The sequence below is a fragment of the Triticum dicoccoides genome, chromosome 2A, assembly GCF_002162155.2.
Source record: "Triticum dicoccoides isolate Atlit2015 ecotype Zavitan chromosome 2A, WEW_v2.0, whole genome shotgun sequence".
NCBI classification, from domain to species: Eukaryota; Viridiplantae; Streptophyta; class Magnoliopsida; order Poales; family Poaceae; genus Triticum; species Triticum dicoccoides.
The window spans coordinates 35,180,545-35,193,881 of record NC_041382.1 but is presented as its reverse complement, the minus strand read 5'-3'; the positions used below and the strand labels follow the sequence as shown (position 1 = coordinate 35,193,881).

Sequence of the window (13,337 nt, the reverse complement as noted above, 5' to 3'; positions counted from 1 at the left end):
AAAGCCATCAAGGGGTCGCCGCAGACACCACTCAGGCAGACCACCTACCAGACCCAAGGGCCGTCGATGACACGGAACAACACGACGAAGCGGGACTTGAAGGAATTTATTAGCTGCCATCAACAAACTCGTCGGACCCAAGACCACAGTCGGCAGAATTCTAGCTACGCAAGCCCATCTAAGCCTACAACTATACAGACCGCACGTGGGGTCCGGCGACTCCCTCCAACCAACGACCGTGAGGTCGCTAGAGGAAAGGAGCCGCCGGAGACAGCATGGGTAAATTGGGTGCCTGGAGCGCAACTAGCCACCTCGCTTTCTCTCTTCGAGTAGGGGAAAGCGAATTCTCTTAATCGGTCGACACAAGACATGGGGTAAAGGAAAGAGACATAGCCTAATACAGACTCCTAGACAAATAGTAATATCCCCCCCCCCCCCAACACACACATTTGAAGACACTTCAAATAAAGATAATCCGAAATCCGCGTCTTGAGAGTGTCGTCGTAGCATGAAGGATCTTCAGAGCCTGTCGAGTCAAGCCGGAGGGGGTAACGAGAAGATGGCGCATCAGAGGAAGACACTGCATTAATAGAAGATAAAAGAGAAGTAGCAAAGAAGTTGAATTGTCAAAAGAAGATTGCGCACAAAATCATAGCCCAAGAAAACTGCCGGCGAAAGTTGCTCGGCGGCAAGAGAATGAGCATAGAGCGACAAGGCAAAAGAAAAGGCCACAACAATCCTATGGAGAAAGCTAACATGTCACAAGTTCTCTTTTTTGTAGTTATTCAGTGAGGGACAATTCGAGATGGCTACCATGTGCTTCAAGAAGGCTGGTGATGCACACAGAGAAGTGCACAAGAGCTGCCGGACTTCTAGCCACTGCTGACCGTGTCATCTCAACAAATTTGGAGCTGAGCAAGGCTTCATTGCAAACAACATCAGAGATTGACAGAGTCCATGAAAGCTGCTAATTGCTATATCAAATTAGGTGACTACAAAAGAGCAGGTCTGCCAACTCTCCATAATTTACAAGCTGTATCCATACTTGAGATTTCATCATTTCATAATGTTTTACAAATGACATGTTCTTAAAGATTAGCCATACAAGTAAATGTCATCAAATCTCAAAACATTTTTTGGAAATGACATCCCTATATAAATTACAGAAATGCCAATTTTTAGCTTTCATATGGATAGTTTACCTTACACCCCACGAAGCTCTGACTAAACACTGTGTTCCTTGCATTGCCATAGGTATGGTCTATATGCAAAAATGTGGTACTTCCAGTTCTAGACTTGAGGATGCTGATGATTATTTTGCTATCGCTGAATGCTGGTCGGAGGCAGCGGAAGTGTTCTTCAAAGCTAAATGTTACACCAAGTGTTTCTCCATGTGCTCGAAAGGAAAACAATTATGCAATCTGGAGGAGGAACATTCGCTTCAGAATTCAAAATCCTTGAGGTTTCTGCAATTAGAACAAACTATCTGGATAATTATGCTCAAGATTATTTTGAGCGTGTCGTCATAAAGCATAGGATGGCTTTTGTTAAAGCTTTCAGCTCTATGGATCATGTACGGAAATTCCTAAATTCTACGAATCTTGTTGATGACTGTCGAGTTTAGAGATGGAAATGTGTAATTTCCTAGAAGCTGCAGGGATAGCAAAGCATAAAGGAGCTGTCTTACTGGAGGTAGACATGCTCGAGAAGGCAGATTTGTTTGAGGATGCAACAGGGCGTCTCCATATCATTGTGGATTCTCTGTGGTCTTCAAATGGTAGAGGTTGGCCTCCCAAAAGATATGCAGAAAAGTGACAGTTGCTTGCAAAAGCCAAAGAGATGGCGAAAAAGGTCTCTGAGTTTCTACTGTTTTGTTTTGCGTGGAAGCTGATGCACTGTCAGATGTGAATAAGTCTCTACTCAGTTTAAATCGCACATTGGTTGAGGGCAGAAATGTCCAAACTATTGGTTGAACTTGTTGCTTCTGGTTTGATTCTTGATGTTCATCTTCAGTCTCGAGCCTCTGGATACAATATAGAATTAGGGCCAGGATCTGAATATGAAAACAGTAGTAAAGATATGCTGGCCTCTAACCAGATGTCACCCCAAACTCTGTTTTATGTTTGGAATCACTGGAAGTCGATCATAATCAAAGTACTGTCTCATCTTCGCCACACCGATGGTCCAGAATTAAATGATTATGCAGTTATGTATGAAGATCTTTGCGCCAAGTACTTTGGATTGAGAAAAGATGGTGAAGTTGACAGATATGTGGTGCTTAACATCAATTCAAGTTGGCTTTCTATTGCTGGCAGAAATTCTTTGCAGCAAGACGGCAACAGATGTTTATTGGGTGTCCCTCAGTGTCATTCATGTGCTCAGTGTTTCTGGATGAATGAGCTGTCTTCTGTTGGTTTCAGTGTACTTAAGAAGTTGGAGTCCGCTGTCGAAATTTCTCTGAAGCCTGCATCTTCATATACACTGGTGAGAACTATCCTTATCATAAATGAGATAGCAAAGTTCTTCGAAAACCCACAGTTCAGTATTCCAAAAAGTTCTAAGAAGTTCAGAAGCTTTTTTTATTCTCTGTGAGTGTCGCTTCTTTGAGTTAGTTTTCCTTGTGTGGAGAGACGGGACAATGGGGAGCCTCTTGTGTCTACTTGACTCACCAGCTGCATATGAATTGATTGCTGATTCTCTTAGTGCAAATCTTTGCCCGGTAAATAAAAATTTAACTCATGGGCATCTTGGGAGAACAACCATGCTTGTGCTTCATGCAGCACACTTGGGCGAAGCACAACTTTCATGACTACTACAGTACCTGGACAATAGTTCTGAGTAGGCAGATTTTTTCCGATATTTGCAGTGATTTCTTGACAGTGGTTGTGATAGATCCTCGTTTATCTTCAACTTTAAGCTTGCTCGTGATTTTACCCTCAATGTAAAGTGGAAGGATGAGCTAGACTACATATCCCCAACATGCTATGTGGGTCTTCTGGAGTGCCTTGGTTTCATGGCTTTTCGTACTTGATACAGAATGATTTTATATGCTGCACGAAATCTCTGTTGGTCAATATACTGGAGTGCCGTACCAGCAAGGTTTACATTTACACCTACCTGGTATGTAAATCGAGACCAGATTCTGATCTTAATCGTTTGGCACACCCATCAGGCCGTTTCATATATCAGATGATTATGACTATCTTGCCGACCAAGCATATGCTCCAGGAATGGACACACAAGACTTCAGGTCCTAGCACTTGATACAGACCAGTCCTCCTGAGACCAGTTGTTGCACTTTATCCTCTGATCCTTACTCTTTCCCTGGGGAATTGCTATGAGGTCACACATAACCTTCGGAGGAATGAAGTCTTTAAGGATCTACCTTTGGAGTTCTCTCAGAAGATTGAACATGCTTTGAAAATGAGGTTTTGGCTTCTTGCACATCAAGCAACTTCACAAGAGTGCTTGCTGATGCACTCGCCGCAATCGGAGATCCTATGGTTGTTATTGGCCCCACCAAAGGCCCAGTACTCTGTCCGAACTTAAATGCTTATATGATTAGCAAGGTGGATTCGTTGTACGGTGTTCTGAAGATAATGGCTCTTCTGCGCCCTGAAGAACCAAGTTCTCTAAAGGAAGAGACTCCATTGCCAGAAAAATCTGATAGTTCCCCTAATGTTATTTGTGGGAAAATTCCTTATGCTGTACAAGATAGCAAGACAGTGAGTACGATAGAGATAGATTTAACTAATGATAGTGCTATCTGGAAGAAGTTTGAGACTTTTGTACTCAAGAAGCAGGGCCAGGTGAGTTTCATATGCTTGTTTTGTTATCTTTCAGTTTGTCCCATTGTTGGCAGCTTCCAAGTTATTCTAAAAGCTAATTTCTGCAGAAAGATGCATGGGTTGTTATTCAATTTCTTAGAGACGCCCTTGCATGGAAACAGGCCTTCTAGCTGCAATTGATGCAGCGACTAATACACAAACGGTTGAAGAGATCAGGCACATCTGCAGTGAGTTCAAAAAACTTTCTGCCAGGTAAGTAAATGTTAATTTGGGGCCAACTATGTTTCTCAATGGCAGGCAGTACAGAACTACAGATGCCGTATTGCAATTGATAGGTGTGTACGCCATCCTCTTTTTCTGCATGATATGTACCTTAGTCTAGTGTAAGACATGAATTTATCACTCGTACGTGAAAATTGCTTGTCTTGTCATCACAGGGCTGAGAAAAAAAGCTCGTCTTGCTGTGAAGGATCTATACTCAAAGTGGCAATGTGGTGAGAAGAAACTGCAGCTGGTCCTGCGCTTTCTGGCTGCTGCAAGGTTATGCATGGATGAAATTTTTTCGAGAGAAATGTTAATGATCGAGAGCAAAAATGCTGCAGCAGCTGTCCAGCCGCACACCAACGCCAAAGGATGTTCAGATGACTAACCTGACCGCACGGGAGAAGCTGCCTCGGCTTTGGCAAAGGCGGCACGGAAGCAGAAGAGCAGCAAGAAGAAATCCAAGGGCTGTGGCAACAGTTGAGCTGCTGTTGCTGCAGTGCGTGAGCGGTGTAGTTTCTCACCTGCAAAACATTTGCCTGCATTGGAGAAACTTGTAGGAGTATATCCCATCACTTGATCACTGTAAACCCAAACAGATAGCAGGTGCTAATTTTTGCTTCGATGCACTGATGCATATGTCGTTGCCCTGCTGCTACTAGCCGAGCCTGGGCTTTATGCAATGGCACGCCCTTTTAGTCGCCTGAAGGAGAGGGAGATCAGACCATGGATTGGTTCTGAGTTTAGTGGCCGTTGTCTGAGTGTTTGTGAAGGAATGTAATAATGAAAAGATGAGACTATGTGGCTAGCTAGAGTCGTAAATGTTTTTCACATTTCTCTTTTGAACGACGACAAGAAATGTGTTGCTTTGCATCTGATCAATGAACTCAGGATTTTCTTTTTCTTTTTGCGAACAATGAACTCAGGATTTGATGGCTGGAAGGTTGGTGGTGTCTCAGCTTTGGTTGCTTCATTTGAACCTCAGTTGACATGAATCACACTTCAGAAATCATATGTGTGTAAATCAGACATGTTCATTATATCTACAAATGTATCTGTTGTTTTCTTCATATTGTGCACCCTTTTAAGCTCAGAACTTTCATCTGTACTTAATCCATCAACGGATAGTGGCCAAATAATTTTATGCCATTGGTTGTTTAAACAGGGCATCCAGGATGCACCTTCTGCAAGTGAGGCTGAATCGGTGGACACAGAACAAATAAACCACATTGGACAACCGAAGAGGTGTTTGAACGAATTGATGGTCTGGAAGAATTTGGAGCTAGACGTTGGTCTGAGATAATAAAGAAATATTTTTCAGCGTCAGTTTGAACTGCGGTCAATCTTAAGGTTTATGTTTGGTGCATTTGTCTCATGTTGATGTTACCTTGTCTCGCCGACATCAAATTATTTGCCCTAGGTCCGCTACTAGTACAATCTAGCGGTGCCTGGAAACATGATGTGTGGCTACCTCATGTTCGCTGAATATGTGAGAGTTGTCCCCTATTTTACTGTACAGATTGTTCAACAACTGCTGATATTTGGAAAGGGTCTTTGTTGTTTGCACATGCATGTGAGGCAAAAGGTTCTTAAGGGTGACTCAGACATGTTTCTACATTCTGGTTCCAAAATGGCACAAGGATATTCAGCACATGAGAATCGCTTCTGCAAGTTCAAATTATTTCAAAATAATAGCTAAGCAGCTTAAGATCTAGAACCAGTGCACAGGAAAACGAAGGATGGTGGACTGTTGTACAACACAAATCATCCAAAGAAATCAGTCATCACACATGAAGTCTCTCAAAAATGGCATCAAATGCACAACTGAACCTTGAACAGAAAATTTCAACTGAACAATGGCACCAGTACAAAATATAACCTTGAATAAAAAAATGACCTTGAAGTTCATTTTTTAAATTTTGACTAAACAAGCAAATTGAAGTACTATGATCAGTTCAGCACAACACGGTCCCATCCTATCTCCGTTTATTGTGCCCGCTCCTTCGGCTTTCTTCTGCATAGTCCTGTGATTTCTTCTCCACTCGACCTGGAGAGAATATCTTGTGTCGTCCTCTTCCTCACTTCATGCTAACTCGGCTCCCCATCGATGCGCTGAGCCATCATATTGGAATGAGCAGAAGATCCCATGCTTCATGCTGACCTTCGGGAAATGGATCAATCTGTCAAACGAGATATGTATGAGGAGATAGATAAGATAGATAGCCGCATGGGTAGTTTAAATTCTGTATTCGGTTGTAACTATGCTTCTTATCTCCTATACTTCTTCTCCCTCAAGTTATGTATCTCCAACAGAATTATACGCGTATCAGGGACTCGCAATCCCCTATATAACACGTACCACGTCCCCCTCGATGGGTAAGACGTTTCCGCATCGCACATGGTATACAAGGCCTCCTCTTCCAATCTCATCTAGCCTAGCTCATCGCCATTAGTGCCCTAGCCATGTCTTCCTCCGGCTCCTCCCACCCAAACCTCAACCAACAGGTCACGGAGAAGCTTACCCGCACGAACTATGTTCTGTGGCGCGCCCAGATCGTGCCGCAGCTGCGGGGCGCCGGTGTCTTTGGCTATGCCGACGGCACCACACCGGAGCCGGCCCGACTCCTCGTCACCAAGGACAAAGACGGGAAGGAGTCCTCGACGCCCAACCCTCTCCACCCAATCTGGGTACGGGAGGACCAGCAGGTACTTGGTTGTCTGCTCAACAATCTGTCCAAAGAGGTTCTTGTGCAGGTGACCGCGATCACCACGTCGCCCGCGCTCTGGGCTGCTCTGGCGGGCATGTTTTTGTCGCAGTCTCTCAGCCGGGTGAACAACATCCGCACGGCCCTCATCAATGCGCAGAAGGGGAACCGATCCGTCGCCACCTACTTCGCCCACATGCGCGGCCTCGCGGACGAACTCGCCGCAGCCGGCAAGCCTCTGCAAGATGACGAGCTTGTCTCCTACATCCTCCATGGGCTGGACATGGACTACCAGCCCCTAGTGTCCGCCCTCGACGCCCGCATCGTGCCTGTCTCCCTCGACGAGCTCTTCTCCATGATGAGCAACTTCGACCAGCGCGTGGCGCTTTTCCAGTCCTCGGGCGGCTTCAAGTCGTCGGCCAACGCCGCTTTTCGTGGCCGCGGCGGCGGCTCCTCTCATCAGCGTGGATCACCTCGCAACAGGGGCAAGGCCTCGGGCGGGGGACACGGCAACAACAACTCCAGCACTCGCGGCGGCGGCGGGCGGTCCTCTTCTGGCAACAACAGGGGCCGTCGCGGTGGCTCCACCAGGTCACGGCCAGATGCACCTCGCTGCCAGATCTGTGGTAAGCTAGGGCATACGGCCAAAGACTGCTGGTATCGCTACGACGACGATGGCGACTCCTCCCAAGACGAGGACAAACTTGTTGCTGATGCGGATGGCTCCTATGGGATCGACACCAACTGGTATGTCGACAGTGGCGCCACCAACCACATCACCAATGAACTTGAAAAGGTGACAATGAAGGAAAAATATTGTGGCAAGGATCAAATCCACACAGCTAGTGGTGAAGGTATGAGGATTAACCACATTGGTCACTCAATTTTTCATACCCCCCTAAGAAAAATTCATCTTAGAAAAATCTTGCATGTTCCTAGTGCCAATAAAAGCCTTCTTTCTGTACATAGAATTGCTCTTGATAATCACGTTTTTCTCGAATTTCATCCATATTTCTTTTTGATCAAGGATCAGGCCACGAAGAGAATCCTCTATCGAGGTAGATGTGTTCGAGGGCTTTATCCGTTGATTCCGAAGCGCACAAGATTCAATAAACAGGCTTTTGGTGTTGTCAAACTCTCGTCAACACAATGGCACGATCGTTTAGGACATGCTTCTTTTGCTTTAGTTGAAAAACTTATTAGGAAAAATAAGCTCCCGTATGTTGGTGAGCGCAATGTTGAAACTATTTGTGATTCCTATCAGCGAGCTAAGAGTCATCAGCTCCCCTATCCAATTTCTACTAGTGTGTCTACTCAACCATTACAATTGATTTTTTCTGATGTTTGGGGACCGGCCCCTAGTTCTGTTGGTCGGCACACTTACTACGTAAGCTTTATTGATGACTATAGCAAGTTTTCGTGGATCTATCTTCTTAAGAAAAGATCCGACGTTTTCCAAGTGTTTAAAAATTTTCAAGCACTTGTTGAGCGTAAATTTGATTCTAAAATCATCGCTGTCCAATCCGATTGGGGAGGGGAATACGAGAAGTTGAACTTCTTCTTCCAAACCCTTGGCATCTCACACCATGTGTCATGCCCTCACGCTCACCAACAAAATGGCTCAGCTGAGCGCAAACACCGTCACATTGTTGAAGTTGGTCTTGCTCTTTTAGCTCATGCGTCCATGCCATTAAAGTTTTGGGACGAAGCGTTTCTTACTGCTGTTCACATTATCAACAGGCTTCCTAGTCGTGTCATAAATAATGAAACTCTAGTAGAACGCCTTCTTCATGTCAAACCCGACTATTCCACTCTTCGTGTGTTTGGGTGTGCGTGCTGGCCTAACCTACGCCAATACAACAAACGCAAGCTCATGTTTTGATCAATCCAATGTGCTTTCCTTGGATACAGCACCCAACACAAAGGTGTAAAGTGCCTTGACATCTCCACTGGTCGAGTCTATATATCACGCGACGTGGTTTTTGATGAGACCAAATTCCCTTTTTCTGATCTTCATCCAAACGCTGGTGCTCTACTTCAAAAAGAAATTCTTTTGCTTCCTCCAAGTCTTTCTGGTTATGATCAAGGGGGTGTTGATAATTGTTGTGATCATATGTTGGCTAACCCTCCTGTGCATGAGTCACCTGATGATGTTACAGGAGCACCACACTATGGAAACAGAGAAGAAAATGGCGAAGAAATCTATTCAGATGGCCCTGATCACATGTGTCGCGGCGAGGGGAGCAAATCCCCCTCGGGATCGGAGCTGCAGATGCCCAGGCAATCGCCTCTGGGATCCGTGCCAACGACCAGCCGCACGCCCGCGTCAGACGCACCAGGCGCGGTCGGTCGCGTGGGCTCCAGCAGCCCACTGCATGACGCGCGGCCCCCTCCGACAGGGCGTGACGCGCTCTCCAGCCCGCATCGGTCTCCTGCCGCCACGCGGCAGCGCGACAGTGGCCCGGACCGCACGCGCTTCGTAGACCAGCCGGTTTGCTACAAGCGGCGCGGCCTCACGCGCCAGGCGGATGCGGGGTCGGCTCCTGATTCAGGCGGGCCCGCGCAATCACACGCTCATGATGAGCCGGTCGGCGCCCCTGGATCGTCTGCGGCCCTGCGGCGTCTCCCCCACCATCGCCTCGGGCCACAGCCACAGAAAATCCCGTGCACCCAGAACCGACAGTGGCGGGCGAATCTTCCTTGACTTCTGCTGCTGATCTGGCTCCTGCGGGATCCTATGTGGCTGCAGATCCTGTTGGTTCACCAAGACGCCGTACAAGGCTACAACAAGGTTTGATTCAACCGAAAAATTACAAACACATAACCAAATATGGTCTAGTTTGTTCCACAGGTGAACCAGGTGAGCCCAACACAATTGAAGAGGCTCTGAGTGATGACAGGTGGAAAAAGGCAATGGTAGAAGAATATATAAAACGTGGCACTTGGTTCCCCCCAAGCAAGGTAAAAACCTCATTGACTGCAAGTGGGTATTCAGAATTAAGAAAAAGTCTAATGGAACCATTGATCGCTATAAGGCTAGACTAGTTGCAAAAGGCTTCAAGCAACGGTATGGCATAGACTACGAGGATACTTTTAGTCCAGTTGTAAAAGCTGCTACCATTCGTCTCGTACTGTCTATTGTTGTTTCCAGGGGATGGAGCCTTCGACAATTAGACGTACAGAATGTGTTTCTTCACGGTGTTTTGGAAGAGGAAGTGTACATGAAACAACCTTCTGGGTTTGAAAGCAAACATACACCTTCCTACATGTGCAAGCTAGATAAAGCATTATATGGACTGAAACAAGCTCCAAGGGCATGGTATTCCCGTCTCAGTAAAAAGATGCAGACACTTGGCTTTGTTCCTTCCAAATCTGACACCTCCTTATTCATTTATAACAAGTTCAACACCTCCATGTTTGTTCTCATATATGTTGATGATATTATTGTCACGAGCTCATCTAATGAGGCAATATCAGGACTCTTGAAGGATTTAGGTGCTGAATTTGCTCTCAAGAATCTAGAAGAATTGCATTACTTCCTAGGAATTGAGGTGAAGCAGCACAAGGATGGGCTACATCTTTCTCAAGAAAAATATGCCACCGATTTGATAAGGAAGGCAGGTTTGCAAGGTTGTAAACCCACACCCACTCCTCTCTCTAGTACAGAAAAATTATCTCTTACAGAGGGAACGCTTTTGGGTCCAGAGGATAGTACAAAATACAGAAGTCTTGTAGGTGCACTTCGGTACTTAACATTGACCAGGCCAGATATTTCCTTTGCTGTCAACAAAGTATGTCAGTTCCTACATGCACCCACCACAGTTCACTTGACTGCAGCTAAGCGTATTGTCAGATATGTCAAGTATACTTTGAATGTTGGTCTAAACTTCAGCAAGTCACCCTCTACTCTTGTCAGTGCCTTTTCTGATTCAGATTGGGCAGGATGCTTGGATGACAGACGCTCCACTGATGGCTTTGCAGTATTTTTTGGACCCAACCTTATATCATGGTGTGCCAGAAAACAAGCCACAATGTCCAGGTCAAGCACTGAAGCAGAATACAAGGCCTTGGCCAATGCAACAACAGAAATCATCTGGGTACAGTCAATCTTGAAGGAGTTAGGTGTGAAAAGCTCTCCAGCTCCATGCTTATGGTGTGATAATCTTGGTGTCACCTATTTGTCTGCAAACCCAGTATTTCATGCTAGAACAAAGCACATTGAAATAGATTTCCACTTTGTCAGAGAGAGAGTTGCTAATAAACTCTTGGACATTCGTTTCATTCATTCACGGGATCAAGTGGCAGATGGGTTTACAAAAGCTTTGCCTACAAGGAGTTTTGAAGATTTCAAGCATAATCTCAACTTGATGAAGTTGTGATTAAGGGAGGGTGTCAAACGAGATATGTATGAGGAGATAGATAAGATAGATAGCCGCATGGGTAGTTTAAATTCTGTATTCGGTTGTAACTATGCTTCTTATCTCCTATACTTCTTCTCCCTCAAGTTATGTATCTCCAATAGAATTACTCGCAATCCCCTATATAACACGTACCACGTCCCCCTCGATGGGTAAGACATTTCCGCATCGCACACAATCTACTGATATCTTTGTATTAAACCAAGGGATCCCATCCCATGTTCCACCCTGGCCTTCAAGAGAATGAACCAATGAGCCTGGAAGATTCAGCTACCAACATATCTTAATGTACACCCTAAAAAGAATATCTTAATGTATGATAATATAAATACTTACAGTATCTTGTCATGCACATTAGTTGTAAAACAACTCAGCATTTGTTAAATCTTTAGATTCATCTGTGGAATTATGCAAGATGCTAGTGCATCTACACCATTGTTTCATGAATAGTTCAGCTGAGAAGACCCTCGGCGTACAAAACCATGACTAACATATAAAATGGTCGACGTACAGACTTGCTCAGCGAACACATTTGCTGTGAACAACGACATGACACTCGGCATATTGGCATACACGTGGTGCCTCTGCGTAGTTCTTGGGTCCAACTAAAAGACGAGCAGATGAAAGTCGAGCGCCGACATTCGGCTTACTCAACGCTGCTAACGTGGCCCGCCACCTGGTTACCCTTTTTTGTCGTGGGCTGTTGTTTTTCTCTCGGCTTACATGTTTCCCGAGCCCTCGACGAAATACACTCAGCTAAGGTCCGTATGCCGACAGGATATACGCCGAGTGTCACACTGGGCGTAGATGTTGCCGAGGTTGATTCGGGCTTCGCCGAGTGGTTTACATACTCGGCCTTAATACTTTTTTCCTTTATGCAGTATAATATCACTTGAGCAGTCAATCTTTTGTTTCGACTAAGGTTTTTTCCTCAATGAGTTTTTCTGCAGGTGAGCGCCGGTAGGTAAAGAATTTTTTAATACAAAGTTTATTGCCAAACAAATATAAGCTTAGCTTTGGAGCAACCATATGTATTGGAAACTCCGCATAGCAAATAGAAGAAATAAGTCCATATGTATTGGAGACTCCGCATAGCGAATAGAAGAAACAAGTCGAACTGCCAGGCATTGCTCAACAACTGAAAATGAAACAAACACGTGAAGACTGAAGATTCACTGGGAAGAGAACGTGCTGAAGTGCTAAACTAAGAAATACTCAAAAAATTACACGCTAAAAAAATTGTATTTCACTGTTTCTTTTTGAAGGCAAAAATTGTATTTCACTGTTCTAAGGAAAGAAATAAGGTGGCTCATTTGTTAGCTAGTAATGCGGAGGGACCTCTGTTCACTACGTGGCATGTGGATCCGTTTATTTTCATTTTAGATGCCGTTGCAAATGATGTAAATTTATTTGAGTTTCGATAAAGTGTCATGAAGGCCTTCCCCTAAAATGAAGTGCTAAACTAAACCCTAAACTCTACAGAAATCGCCCACCCGGCTAAAAAATCCGAGAAAGTAGAAACGCCCGGGGCCTTTGATTCTTTATTATTACTTTCTGTCCGTATTGCAGACTATATGCATGGCGATTTCTCGGTCAAACAAACTAAGACGTGCATAAGGAAAAGACGTGCATAAGCTGTGTATATGGACAGATCGATGGATCTGGTTCATGTAACCATGCATGAATGCAGATGCAGGTAAAATTACAGATAAATACAGTAGATAGATTGACTAGAAGAGCAACAGTGAATCTACGAGCCTATCTCCTTCTGGATTGCCGCGTTGCCAATCTTGAAAAAGAACAATGAAAACGGAAAAAATGACTGCTCCTAGGACGGTGAACAAAAAGGAGATGAAGAACGCGACGTCAGGCGACGGAAACCATGTGAGGTCGGGAAGCTGCTCAACATGCTCGACGTAGGCGAACATCCCGGTGCCGACGACGAAAAGAGTCGAACCGACGACAGCCAGTAGACACATCAGTACCCACCTGCTACACTCCGCGGGCTCCGCCGCCACCGCCACAAGCTCGTCGCCGGCCATCTCCACTTCCCTGGTTTACTGGCTACTTTGGCTAGGGTTTGGTAAAAGTGATTAGAAGATCCATCGGTGTAGCTAACCGTAGGTAGGTAGGTAGGTCTCGGAAATGTTTGTTAGGATCGGCCG

At 45.2% G+C, this 13,337-nt stretch overlaps 1 long non-coding RNA gene across 18 annotated transcripts in view; it reads left to right on the top strand.

Annotated features, from left to right (window-relative positions):
* Positions 1 to 5,565, top strand: part of LOC119352991 — a 42,758-nt gene extending 37,193 nt beyond the window's left edge. For 16 of the 18 annotated variants that reach the window (XR_005170302.1, XR_005170300.1, XR_005170298.1 and 13 more), the window contains 5 exons: positions 782 to 1,006; positions 1,255 to 3,809; positions 3,896 to 4,123; positions 4,226 to 5,064; positions 5,215 to 5,565. This is a non-coding gene — a long non-coding RNA (uncharacterized LOC119352991). The remainder of the gene's footprint in view (positions 1 to 781; positions 1,007 to 1,254; positions 3,810 to 3,895; positions 4,124 to 4,225; positions 5,065 to 5,214) is intronic. The other 2 variants (XR_005170303.1, XR_005170301.1) reach the window with 2 other exon arrangements.
* The last annotated feature ends 7,772 nt before the right edge of the window (positions 5,566 to 13,337 follow it).